This window comes from Equus caballus, chromosome 2 (genome assembly GCF_041296265.1).
Source record: "Equus caballus isolate H_3958 breed thoroughbred chromosome 2, TB-T2T, whole genome shotgun sequence".
In the NCBI taxonomy this organism is placed as follows: domain Eukaryota; kingdom Metazoa; phylum Chordata; class Mammalia; order Perissodactyla; family Equidae; genus Equus; species Equus caballus.
Window position 1 is genome coordinate 69,046,394 of NC_091685.1, and position 14,751 is coordinate 69,061,144.

The following is a 14,751-nucleotide window of genomic DNA, read 5'->3' on the forward strand; positions in this document are numbered from 1 at the left end:
ATAATGGTTAGAGTCCTTAGAAATCCTGAGGAGGGCCCATATTGTTTTTGTTATCTTATATAATTTGCTATGAAAAAAGCATTTAGAAAATCTTAATTTCCATGATAGTCATTTAACCAAAAAGGTCAGAGCCAGACTCTTGATGATTCAGTGTTCTGACATAAATATTTTTGAAGAATCATTGTTTTGTATATTAGGCTAATTGGATATAGATTTACTTTTAAATTGTGTAGTCCAGAGGAAGCAAATGAAAGGTGTAATTATTGAATGTATAATGTGACTCATCAGTCATATAAGATAAACTCATTTTTTCTAGTTACTATGAGAATAATTATTGGTAGGTATTACTACTCATTTTTCTTTATCATGTAAACTAAAACGCATTTACAGAGGTTGGAGCTTTCCTGTCTTAATCAGTTGTATAGAAAGCAATCAGGGAACAACAACAAAAAACAACATAAAACAAAAACTAGGAATGTCTAAAAGGTAGATGAAACCTAAACCACCTCAAGGCAAATAACATTTTAATTTAAATATTTAAAATTGTATGAAACAACAAAGGAAAACATTCTTTCAAGGTTTGTACATATAGGATAGAAAAATTAAGGATGATTATCCCAGTTGTTGAGAATGATTTGTAAAGAGAAAAATTAAAACCAAAAATAGTCTTCTCGAGTCTTGCACTGCGGAAAATAGGAAGACATCCTAATTAGTGATTGGAGAACCATGAGGCAAGCGGAAATTTAGAGGTGTAATTAAGCATGTTACACCAAGAGCTTTCTTGGTATTGATTGAGTTGCACACATTATCATTGACCAAGAGACAAGAAATGAATAATACATTATTTAGATGACAAAGGACTGTTAATGCCCAGGAGAGGAGCCTTTAAAAAATGGAATGACTTGGGAAGATTGTTCAAGATTACAATTCCTTGAAGACAAAAATATTGATAAAAACAAATTAGAAAGAAAAGATATTCCATCAAATATGAAAAATGAAATAAAAAGGAGAGGAATCTCTGGGAGATTGAAAAAACACTTCTGACACAGAGGAATTAGTGGAAGCAGACCTCACAATGAAGCTGTGAGAAGGTGGTATCCGCTGGTACTTTTGGATGTATTTATGCCACTGCTAAAAATTATTTTCCTTTCCATTTGATCTCAAGATCTACAATAGGAAGATTAAAATAATTTAAAATATTGCGATAAACACAATAGCATCAGAAAAAGAAAAGCGTATTTGGTTAGAAAGTCATTAATCTAAAAACATAAATTTTGGAATTTATGAGGTAATGATTAACATAGACAAATGAATGGATCAGTTATGCAAAAGATACGCTACACCCATTTCCGTCATTATTTACTTATCTTTCCTTATTGTTTGGCTTCAGTAAAGTTAATTATTATATCTTTCTTTTGTCTCGTGTCCTGATTTTCTAAGCCTCTGATTTTTCCCTTGTTCCATATCTACTTTATAAAGGAAGAAGAACAAGGAAACTGGCTTTATAAGGTTTCATCGATGTTCTAGGAACTATGATGGGCACTTCATATGATATGATTTAATCTTGATAAAATTCGTGAGGTACGTAGAATTATCTTTATTTTCCAGATGATGAATCATTAGCATGATTTGCCAAAGATTATACAGCTAGTGATTAACCAAGCTCAGTTAGTCTTCTTTCCATTGCACTATAGTGATTTCAGAAGTAACTGGTAATCCTAATTATGAACATGGGACACTCTGGAATTTTAAGGAAAGATTAAGTAACATTTAGTGTATAATATTAGTTTAGTTTCAAAACAGTAGAAATTATTCTTTCCTTAACAATCAACCCACTTGATTTTATTTTTTCACTAGTGGTAGAAATAATACAAAATGCTTAAGGGTACACAGGAAGGACATTCCTCCTGCCAGCTGATGGCATCAGCAGGGGCTTTCCAGAAATTTGGTGGGTTTCTCCCTCTGGGAAGGAACTTCAGGCCTACTCTACAGGTCTCAGCTATGGGGGAAATACTCATTTTCCTTGCGTTGCAGAGTCTCTGCTTAGAGATATGTTGCTTTCCAGCTTTCTCCAGGCTGCTGGTTCCACAGATAGCTGGAGTTCACTCTCTGATGCCCAGCACTGAGAATTCTTTTACAGAAATAGTACAGCTCCTGAGGATGTGCCTTCTTTGACTGTTCAAATATACCAATACTTCTGAGCCCTCGGTACACAGGCAAATTTTGTTAAAAAAGTTTTTGTTCCAAGAGGAATTGTTAAACGGTGTATCTGTATCACAATTATTTTAAACAGTGGAGTTTGCATGAGACATGTTTGCCATGATGATTTGCATATAGTGAGCAGTTAGTGCTTTATAATTGAATAAAAAACAATTCCATTCAAAGCTGTTAATGGGTTGGCATTCAAGGCAAAGAGAACAGCAAACCTGGTGTACAGTAGAATTAGCTTTAAAATATGCAGATTTCCAGCCTTCCCGCAAGGTAAGATGAATAAAAATCTCCAGTGTTCAGTATAAGAATTCAGTTTTTCAGGGGCTCCGTTCGGCCTTACAATGCAGAGCGTGAGCTGTTTTGAAGAGACCCTGGGAAGAAATTAAAACCCTCCCTCACGGCTGGGACATTGAGGGCAGGAGAGTTGGTGATACGAGGCTGCAAAATTGGGGAGGAACCAGATTGGGGAGAACCTCCTATATAGATTGGTTAGAGTTTATACCGGAGCCAGGGGTCAGTAGAGAGACATTTGACTTGTGCTTTAAAAAGCTTGCTCTCTAGAACGTGGTGAATATACTGATGGGGGCAATAGCAGAGTCAGGGAGCCAGCTAAGAGGTGACTGTGTTGGTCTAGATGAAGGGAATGGTGGTCTCCTTGATGGGCACAGTGCCAGCGGTGTGAGGGATGGGGGTAAATAAAGAGATTCGTGAGATATTTGAAAGATAGAATTTAATGACTTAATAGATAACATAGATGAGGAAATGGGAAGAATAGGCTCCATTGCCAAATCCTAACGAATAACATAATTTATAATTTATTAATAATTTCAGGACTGAAATTTTACATATTTTAAAAATTAGGACGATAATGCTGGAACTTAATTAGTTCTCCAAATTAGAGAAAGGAAGAATGTACTCTATTTTTAATTATCTAGAAAGATATTCTGCAATAGTATGCTTGCTACAACCAAACTTAGTGTGGATAGAACATTACAGACCATTATTTCTAAGTTTCATCTCTCATGTTACAATTTTGGTTTAATTTTCTCCTGTTCTTCTTGTATGCAGAGTGGTTGCTATCCTTGACTTTGGATGTGTCATTTGGGTCACTGTCATGATCCATTCACAGATTACCAATGACTCCAAAGGCTATATTGTGGGAGATACAGATGTTGCCTCAAAACTTCAATTATAAGACTTCAGGGTTATGTCCAAGACAATTCTAAATCCCACTTAACAATTTATTTCGAATGTTGCGTTTTCTCATTATTGAAAATTTTTATAATCTGGCTTCTTTTTATACAATGTAATATTAAGACAAGAAGTTTTTTAGGCCTTCTACTTTCTATAAAATTAAGTAAAGTGAATAAAAAGGTAATTCATAAAAGAAGAACTATTCAGTGCTAAATTGTTTAAAAAATAGCTCAACCTTACAACAAAAGCAATGAAAATTTAGATGACATGATTTTTACACATAATAGTGGAAAATCATTTAAAAATAATATCTGACTCCTGCAAAAGTGCTATAAAATGGATACACTTTTGATATGAGTAGAAATTGGTTTAAGCTTAATGGAAAGTAATTTGCTAATGTGTATTGAGAGACATTAAAATGATCCTCTGCCTTGACTCAATAATTCCACCTGTCTAGAGAAGTAATCCAGAATGTGGCAAAATATTTAATAACGTATTTGTGTTAGTAATAAAAGCAAGAATCTGGAATAGTCAAAATGTCCAACAATTGGAAAATATTTAATATCAAAAATTGAAAATGCAGAATATCAAACTGTGGAATATGAGTTAAGATATTCAAACAAATTAATATAAAGAAAGAGTAGTAAGACTGATTATTTGGGGGTCAAAATACATGTTTTTTCCTTTCTCGTCTGTACCTTTCTGTGTGTTCCAAGTTTGGCAATAAACACATGCTAATTTGATTTATTTTTGCTAATTTTATTTCTAAAAATACGTGTTTTCATAAAATAGTTAAGTCATACAATCTTGGATTTTGAGGGAAAGTTTCCCATCACCATATCTATATTTTTGATAATTAATATAGGTTTCAGTCTTTATCTAATGATTGACAGCTTTTTATTTTTAAAACTTTATCAGATTGAATGAGCCTGATAATTTCAGTTGTCTTGCTCAACATGCATTCTAACTCTCTCCCTTTCTACTTTTTATATTACAGAGGATTGAAGATTAGCATTACATTCCCAGATTCTCTTGCGGCTATGGTACATGTGTGTGACCTAGTTTCCTCCATGAGATGCACCTGCTGAGATGCGGAAGAGGAAGCGGTGCCTTGAACAGTGAGGTGGGGTTCTTTGGCAAACCTGGTGGCAGAGACATCTGGCTTGTCTGAATCTGCTCTGGTGGCACTTTAGACATCCAGCCTCAGCATCTTGGGTACTGAGCCATGAGCAGAGGAGGCAGCAGTGTTTTCACTAGAAGAGCCCTGTGCTATTGAAGTAGCATTTTTCATGACACTCCTGAAGAGTCTTAGTCATCTTCTAACATTTAAAAATAAATCTCTTTTGGAGCCAGCCCAGTGGCGCAGTGGTTAAGTGCATACGTTCCACTTCTCGGTGGCCTGGGGTTCACCAGTTCAGATCCTGGGTGAGGACATGGCACCACTTGGCACTCCATGCTGTGGTAGGCATCCCATATAAAGTAGAGGATGATGGGCACGGATGTTAGCTCAGGGCCAGGCTTCCTCAGCAAAAAGAGGAGGACTGGCAGTAGTTAGCTCAGGGCTAATCTTCCTCAAACAAAACAAAACAAATAAATCACTTTCTTAAAAATAGCTAGACAAGTATCTTACTGCTTTCAACAAAGATCTGATGGAATACTTAATCAGGGTCATGCTGGCAAATATTCCCATTGGTCTGCTGGACCACTGTAGAGGACACTTGTTTCCTACCACAGCAAACGACATTTCTCTGACAGTTTCCCACAACTTCCTTAGCTTTATTTATTCATCTTCTTTTCCTACTACTCACTCCATTCACCCTCTGTGCAGACTTTGTGTTTTCTCTTTGCTCCTTGTTTGCTGAGCATTCTCTTTGTATTCTATTCTCTGAGCTCTTTTTCATGTTGGCACTGACCTGGAATACCCTTGCTTCTGCCCTCCTTATTCCAATCACCTGTCAAGGTTCAGCTATAAACTTACCCTTCTCCACGGAAACCTTCCTGACTTCACCAAGTCTCACTGATTATCCAGCATCTGAATGTTTTCAGCCCCTTATTCAGCCAAAATGTTTAGTCCTTAATGTTGACTAGTTTTGTATTACCGGCTAATTATTAAGTGTGGCTACTCTCTAATCTCTCTTGGAGCATTCTATTTCTACAGTGCTCTCTATTAGAGTTCTAATACACACCAAGCGCAGTGCCAGGCCCTCCTCAATAAACAAACTATTATCATAAACGTCAATGATTCACTCGTTTACTTAAAGAATATTCCAGGAGAAATTATGTTAACCAGAAGATTTGGAGACTGCTGTGTGTCTGGTTAATTAAATTTCAGATTAGCTGAGAGGTACGTGAGAAGACTTTTTGTAACTTTAATTGTGAAAAGTCGTCTAAAATGCGTTTGCTCCCTTTCCTGCCTAAGGAAGCACATGAGAGTTGTGCACTGTTCTGGGCTCTACTCAGGTGTCTTCTGTGCAGTGAAGCCTTCTGCTGTGTCTGCAACTGGAAGTGATTTCACTCTTTGAGTTCTCATAGTACTTTATGATCGTCATATGAATATTGTTGTCTTCGTTTTATTTTTGTGGTATAATAGGCACATTGAAACTACCACTCAATTATAAATTATCTTGATGCAGACATGGCTTCTTCTCCTTTTTGAACTTTTATATTCCTCATGGAGCCTGGCGTAGCGTCATGAAGAAAGGAGGAATTAAATGTTAGCTAAATAAGTTGAGAATCAAAAAATACAAAAAGTCATCATTTTGAATATCAAAATCAGAGATGTTTTTTAGAGGGTGTAGAATTGGAGGTTAAATTTATAATGTCACCAAGACAACTAAGCAAGAAGTTCTATTTTACATTAAAATTTCGTTATGAGCTAATTTTTAAATTATTTGATGTTCTTTCTTAGAAAAATGAGCTAAATTAAATCCATTTAATTGAGTGTTTTTATTTTTCCTGACTGATTGATATATTCATGACATTATTTATAAATTTTCCTCCATGACAAAAAATCATTATTATTTTAACTTCTAATATTTTGTCACTGTTAATTCCTAGTTTGAGCTCTCTTAAAATTATTCACAGCTGTACTCTATATCTTTGAAGATGATTTATAATATTTTTTTCTCAAATCTTAAAACCTTTGTATCCTGGGCTTGATTTTTTTTGAAAAAAGCATAAGCTTTAGCTGAAAGATGTGTTTTCTAGACGAACTATCATCTAGCTTTCTTTAATATTAAAAATATTACATATGAAATGTTGTGAACTTGAAGCAATATATTATATACTTCTTGGGGGGATGGTTTCATACTCCTCGCTCTCCTTTCCAGGACACCAGGAAATATTTGGTGTGATAACATGATGAAAAATAAACAGACATGGAAGAACCACAAGCAGATGAGTGAAGAGCTGTGTTACCAATGGACACATACCCTAAGGAAAAATGACTAACAATAGGAAGATTGTGCCCCTTCCTGGCAGCACGTGAAATGGCAATAATAGCTGTCCTTCATATCACAAAGTTGTGATTATAAAATAAGAAATGTGAAATACTTGAAAATGTTAAGGTACCATAAGAAGAAAGCAATTTGACATTGAAAATCTTACTTTTCAAAATGTTTTCACAGATGCCAGCATATTTAAGTCATACGATGATGCTATGAGGTCGCTAGGGTAAGTTTTATATTTTCCATTTCATGGATATGGCACAAGTTCAATGGCTCATCCAAGTTTTCTTGGAAATAGCAATTTGAAGAATAAAAAAAGTATTTTTAACTCCTTACTTAATTCTCTTTCCCCTATATTACACAGTCTACCTTTTTCCTGTTAGTAATAACTCTATTAGTAATAAACATAAATAGTTCAAACCACTTCAGCTATAACCGCATCCTGGCCCCAGCTCATAATAGAGTAAGTAGAATAGAAAGTTCAGGGTAGCAGAGGTGGGGATGTACAACCTCTAGGGAGTGGTATACTGGCTCTCTGGAAAACAAAGCACTTCCATTGGTAGTGTGTGCCGCACGATTGACGCTTACACAAACAGAGAAATATGTTTGCCTTTGGAGGGTATAAAAGGTCCTGCCCTTGGGCAGATACACAGACATAGGCGCCTATAAGTAAATAGATATCTTTTAGGAAGGAAGCAGCTCGGGGATCTCACTAGAATCACCCGTACTCTTGATGGGAAGAAAGTTCACCACCTAGATCCAAGCAGTGCACCAATCATCCATTAGAAAGAGCCCATTACACAGGAAAATGCGAGGGAGAGAGCTCTGCACACTGTGGAGCAGTGGTGCCAGAGGGCTGAGACATAGACCTAAGGGATAAAGAGCCCTCCTACTAGAAGTGCATTTCCTCCTGCATTTTTACTGACATAGAATTCACAAAGAAAAATGTATATATTTAAAGTATGCAATGTGATATGATAACTACAATCAAGTTAACAGCCATATCTCACATATGTATATTTTTTGGTAAGAACACTTACGATCTACTCCCTTAGCAAATTTCAAATATTATTTGAACAATAATATTAACTATAGTCACCATGCTGTACATTAGATGCTCAGAACTTATTCATCTTATAACTGAAATTTTGTACATTTTGATAAACACATCTCCCCAATTGCCCCACCTCCAAGGCCCTTTTTAGATTCTGCTCTGTGTTCCTATGAATTTGACTTTTTTTTTTAGCTTCCATATATAAGTGATATCTTATAGTATTTGTCTTTCTCTGTCTGGCTTATTGCAGTTAGCAAAATGCCCTCCAGTTTCATCCATGTGGTTGTAAATGATAGGATTTCCTTCTCTTTTACAGCTGAATAATATTTCATTCTATATATACCACACATTCTTCATCCATTCATCTGTCAATGGACACTTATGCTGTTTCCATACCTTGGCTAATGTGAGTAATGCTGCAGTGAACATAGGAGAGCAGATACCTCTTTGAGATACTGATTTTGTTTCCTTCAGATACATATCCAAAAATGGGCAGTTCTATTTTTAATTTTTTGGGAAGTCTCCATGCTGTTTTCCATAATGTTTATACCAATTTACATTCTCACCAACAGTGTGCAAAGATTCCTTTTTATCCATGTCTTCTCCAACACTTCTTATCTCTCGTCTTTTTGATGAAAGCCTTAGTAACAGATGCGAGGTGACATCTCACAGACGTGCATTTTAATTTAGAATAATGTATCTGCTGAAGAATTAGATAATCTCTCTATAAACATTATGGGCAAGATATTTAGAAAAGGGGGATTTATGGGTTGTCCAGAGGGTGAACTTCCAATTCTTTGAGAGGAGGCCCAAGCCACACAAATGGTGTGATGTCCTCTACTTCTCAAGAAGACAACTTGAGCTTTTGTAGTGCAGGGTGAGGGGTGTAATGATGAATCTCATGGGTTTTTTATTACAGGTGCAGTCTTTCCAGGCAGCACCACTGCTTGTTATACACACTACCTCGCTGGTAGAGTGAGATAAGATCTACTTCTCAAGGTCATTGTGAGGATAATGTTTCGTGTGAAACACAGCGTAGAGTCTCTCACAATTAAGAGCACAGTACATCATTCATACTAAGTCTGAAAATTCTAACAAGAAATTCTAAGAGACATTTCTTTTCTAAATGATGGCACATGTTGAAAATCAATTCTTTTTTAATATTCCCAATTTACTTCCATGGTTTCTGGGAATTATAGAAAGGAAACTATTGCCAAATTCATTAAAACAAAAACTTTTCAAACTTGGGTAAAATAACAGAATCACATCTGCTACCCAGTTGTTAATAATTCACCACAAATCTAAACTTATTAGTTATTCCTTAGGTAGTTTGCCATATGCATTATTTATGGGGTCTTCCCCCTTCGGTGAACTACAGCTGTCCTATTAATTTTTAACCAGATTGTGAAATTTTGTGAGTAATTTTTAAAACCAGGTGAATAAAAGGAAAAAGATCTCTAGGAAATGGTATTACAATGTATTGCATCTCTAGGAACATATTTACCATTCACTGTAAATGTCAAATATCAAAATGATTTTAAGGAGGATAGTTAGGACATGCCATAAATCCAGTTTCTCTAAGTAAACTTAGAGCTTATTTATGCCTGTAAAATCCCACATTTTCTGCCTTTAAAAGCAGCAGCCAGGAATTGAATATTTATGATCCCAACATTGCCCCACACTTTTTGTTTTCCTCGTGGCTTTTACCCAGACTGAAGGAGAAAATGGGAACTGACATTCTCTGCAATCTGCCAAGTGCTAAAACTGTTTTCCCCAAAATGCAGTCAAGAATTATCTTAGCATTAAAATGCATAAATTGGAGGGATCATGAAAGGAAAAGTTTAGTAGCTTCAAGGAATTATGAACAGAGTTGACTCTCCATTCACTCGCTCTTCCCTGAAAGCACCTGCTCACGCTCACACATAGAGTATCTCGGTATCAAATACATTGCAGACGGAAATTTTGGGTACATGTTCTCAGGAGCTGAGATTCTGTGGTAGTTTTTTTTTTTTTTTTGGTAGACTGAAAGCAAAAATCTATGAAATACAGATCCTTGCAAAGAAGTTTCATCAGATTCTATCTGACTTGGTAGGAAAAAAGATTACATTTATACATTGAGTTAGAATCAACAAAACTGGCTTTAAGTACAGGGTTTGTTGTTTGTTTACTGGTTTCAAGACCTTGAATTGGTCATCAGACTTCTCAGAGCCTTAGCCCTTTACCTGGAAAATGAGGATTGATGGCACCTGCCCCACAGAGTTATAAGAACCAGACAATAATGTGACAATATGAAGTTCTTATAAGGAATTTTATATTATTGTGTTTTTTATGTGTGTGAGACTGAATTTGAAACAAAACACAAAAGAACATTATTTTGACCATGGAAGAGTGAGGCCCAGAAACAAACAAAATAGAGAGGATTTGAAGTATGTTGAAAACATGTATATGATTGGATCCTTTGAAGAAAAAACATCCTAGAGGACATGGAAACTGGCAGCACAGCACAAAGCAATGGGTCCTATTCCTATTTTTAGGAATAGGAATGATTCAGTCACTCAATACTTTTGATACACAAGGTTTTGGTAAAGTTAAAAAGGAAATAAATGTTTATAGTGTTTACCTCTAGTTTTGTCAAGTTTCCTCTATGGAAATTTGCTTGTACATACCGTTTTATTAAAATAATCATCTAGGTAACTTGCATTTTTGCCTTTTCATCTAACAAATATGTTGCCAGAATGTCATCTTTGTGTGTAAATTCCCTTGGAGAAAAACATAGTATCGCAGAACAGAGCTCCTGAGTAGACCAGAACAACGCTTCTCACACTTTAATGTGCATTTGTATATATGAATCACCTGGGGACGTAGTTACAATGAAGATTCTGATTTAGTGTATTTGGGGTGAGACCTGAGGCTCTGCTTAGGTGATGCTGATGTTGCAAGACCATATTGTAGTAGGGAGGGACGACAGAGGATGGATCCCTATGGCCCATCCATCCTAGTGGGAGAGAAAGCAGATGGTGTACTGCAGAGGCTGGAAGGCTGGTGGCTTTGGCAATGGACACATGAGAACACAGGCCTGATGAACTTAAGCCCTGACAGTTGGCTTTTCTTTTTGTAATGTAAGTGCCTGACTTAAACTTTGATTGCAGAGGCATCCACTTCAAACAGGGCTATCTGGAATAAACACACTGCCAGCCACATGACTAGATAAAGAGCCGGGCCAATCCCTCCACCCCCATGCTCCTTTGTTTTAGAGATCTTGGTTGATTTAGACAACTGACCATTTGGGCTACTGTTTTTTTTTTTTTTTCTCCTCTTCCTGCACTTTAAATTCCTGCTATTATGTTTTAAATTCGCCAATAAAGACTGAGCCTGTGAAACCCTAGGCCCCCACCCTGGACCTCAATAAAAGCAGAACCCCAGGCCTGTGCTTTCTCTCCCCTTCTCTCTACCTGCAACCTTGCTCTGTGACCCCACATGTGCTGTGTAATTTTCAGGTCCTGTAAGTAATAAATCCTTATTTTTTCAAACTTTCTTGATGGTTATTGCTGAAGGGCATCTTGCAATCATAATAAAAACCACAAGGACTGGTCCAATCACAAGATTGATTATGGATAGGCTGAGATCCACACAAGAGAATTGACATAGTTGGCAGGATTGCATGATTGCCCTTGCAGTTAATCAAGGGAAATGCCCTTTACTTCCAACTTGCTTACTAACCACCTCACTCAGGTGGGCAACACCACCTGGGATAGGAGAGCCACTTGCTGAGGGTCTGTCACTCTGCTTATGCTTTAGCATAGTGACTCTGTCATGGGTTGCCTGTGGTATCCAACCCAAAAGGTCACAGCTGCTATAATAATCCAACGGTATCCCTAGAGCAGCATGATCAAGGCTATATGGTCTAACAAGATGGTTAGACTATGAATTATAAAGGCCTCAATGATGACTAATGTGCATAAAGGTCCTCTATGCCTCAAGGCCAAGGAGAGCTAAAGAGGGTTGATTGGATCACAAGGCTGTTGTCACTACCCAAGGAGAGGCTCTGGGCTGAAGGTTGAGGAAAAGATTCTTGTAGGTGAGGAAGATGGGAGACATCCACCTGAGACCACTGAGTCGCCAAGCCTGGACTGCATGTTCTAACCCAGAAGAGTGAAATAGCCTTGCAACCAGAAACCAATGGCACCACCAGAGGGAAAATAAAACAGAGGCCTATGATCATGGTGTCACCACCTCACTCACTACTGTCATTCTTTGTCCCCTGACCCAATGGAATATTATGGGTCTAATCTCTGGCATGATGTTGCTAAAGTTAACAGACAAATATAAATGTCCTGAACATCTGGTGTTAGTACTTCCTAAGAACCCTAAGGAGGTACACAAGCTTCTTTATAAATGCAAAATCCCAAGGACTTCCTGGGTGTTGCTCAATGCCGTGGCATACCAACATGCCAAGATTCTGGTATTACTCTCCAGAGACCTAAGGGCATTTCCCAAAGACCCTGTGTGTATCACACTAGTGGAGGCAGACTCCAATCCCAGAGAGGTCTCTTGGGACACCCAGGAAAGGAAAATGGCCACCTATGAAGAGGGCTCACAGTGACATTATCCAAAATTTTCCAGTAAGATTAAGGTAACAGGAGAAAAAACAAGAAGTAGAAACTGAGATAAAAAAACCATATCTTAACTGAAATTCAGACCTTTTTTAAAGATTTTATGCAGTAAGAAAGAGAGTGGGGAACTAATCAGCTATTGCATGTTTTTTGTTTGTTTGTTTAGAATGGGCTCTGAATTGTTACTCACAGTTGCCAAAATGCATCAACTGAAGAATATCTCTATATCCATATCTAATATATCTAAAATCCATAATGTTCTTAAACATTCATCTGGGCTATATACTCATTTCCTTAGAGATACCACACATTCTGAGTCTCCTCAGCTTTCCCCTGAACAGGACAGAATGAAGAAACATGCTTCATGAGGCTTCCCTGCTGCCGAGGGAATTGCTGACAGGGTTATGGAGGCCTCTAATGAGGAGGAAGCGGGAAAAGAAAAGGCAAAGGCCCCCAGAGCCACGGATGTTTGCATAAGGGCCCTTCCTCTCTTTACTTGGATATTTATTACCTGGTGCTGTGCCCATCCTTCCATCACAGTCATCACTGCTAAGGCTCATTATGAAAGGAATGGAAAACACTAGGATGAGGCCAATCTCCTGATGCCCAGTATTGGTATGGCTCAATGGACTTACCATTTCCACGACCATAATGACCCAAGTGACCCCCTCATCATTTCTAACTCCGAAGAGGCCCCATCAGACCCTGAGTCCACAGAATTATTTATACAGGGCGATCCCGCTAATTACAGGGCTGTGCTATTTACATTCTGTTGGGACTGCCGAGACCGTATAAAAGGCACTAAAACCCCTAGGAGAAAACTTACATTCTTTCTCCGTCCCTTGCAAATATAAATCTTACTGTGTCTTGATATGTAAACACCCCGGGGGGTAACTAAATCTCTTCCCACAATCACCTGAGACTGAAGGAATATAAAGGAGGAAAGAGGCCTTTTAAAATACAAACTGCTGTAAAAGCTTTCTTGTCCCAAATTTAGTTTACAGCCTTTTAAAGACTTCTTGTCAAGGACAGATACAAATTTTAAAATCTTCTCCATAAATATTACTAAAAAGCTTTAGTCATTGGAGTGGGTAACCTTAACTTGGTCTGTCTGCCAATTTGAATTCAACAGTTATTTATAAATTAGTGAACTTGGTATTGTTGTAGCTGATTCATGGCTCAAATTTTGGAATGGACGCTACAGGCTATAGGATCTCTGTATCTGCCTGCATGTTTATTTATGTCTATGGATATATGTTAGGTACATGCGATTTTTTTCTTCTCTACCTCCAGATGATATTGACAAAATTAATTTGTAAAAAAGTTCTATTTAATTGGCTTAAAAATAAGTACTCATGAATTAAGGATTCCTAAAACTCAGAAGTATAGAAACTAACCCAAATGTTTTTCAAGTTCATGTGATCTAGGATAATCTTTGGTAAAGACAAATAAAAATGGCAAGTAATAGTATATATTGGAGTATATGAGGAAGCCCTTTGGTGTAAACATAATTTGGCCTGACCAAGGTCATTGAGCATGCATTGTATGGCTGCTTTAGATATTCCCTATGGCAAGAACAAAGGCCCTTGAGATAAAGGTGCAACTTCCCTCCGCCTCCCAACCTTGGCATTTCCTTAAGGATTAAGTTTCTTTCCTTAGGCTAGGAACTGATTGCTGCGCTCACCTGTGACCACCCAGCTCGAGACAATAGGCTTGCCTCCTGCTATGCTCTCTGAGATAGCAGACCCACTACCTGCTGTGTCCATCAAGCGCTGTGCCGACAGGGCAATCTTGTGACTATTGTGGGAGGGACATTTCAATCATATGTGAAACGTCCTGTTTGGGGGTATATAACCACTCTGTACACCTCACTTCTTTGGTGCCCTTTCTTCCTTCGGGGAGAAAGGCCCCGGCCATTGTCCTCAGATTTCAGCTCAGAATAAACTCTCCCAAATTTTCATTTATAGATTGGTTATGGATTATTTTCATCGACAGTAAATAAAAGCTAGTTTGTTTGGTTTAATTAAAATAGGTATGTCTTTAGAGTTATCAGCATTAAATGTAATGCAGATAAATGACTTTTATTCTAACTGGATTTACTAGTCAAATTCATGTTATCTCTATTACAAAATTTGTAAGCAAGAAAAGTAGCTTGAGATGATGGCTGACTTTGTCTGCTGTCTAATGAAATTTTCATGGGTACTTTAAACATCATTGTTGGGAGGAAGTGATT

The 14,751-nt window shown here is 37.4% G+C and overlaps 1 protein-coding gene and 1 long non-coding RNA gene across 2 annotated transcripts in view; one reads left to right on the plus strand and one right to left on the minus strand.

Annotated features, from left to right (window-relative positions):
* LOC138921764 (uncharacterized) overlaps positions 1-11,435 on the plus strand; it is a 122,134-nt gene extending 110,699 nt beyond the window's left edge. The window contains exons 7-9 of the long non-coding RNA XR_011434649.1: positions 1,480-1,581; positions 4,403-4,528; positions 6,735-11,435. This is a non-coding gene — a long non-coding RNA (uncharacterized lncRNA). The remainder of the gene's footprint in view (positions 1-1,479; positions 1,582-4,402; positions 4,529-6,734) is intronic.
* GALNTL6 (polypeptide N-acetylgalactosaminyltransferase like 6) overlaps positions 1-14,751 on the minus strand; it is a 1,097,978-nt gene that overhangs the window by 295,185 nt on the left and 788,042 nt on the right. The window lies entirely within an intron of this gene.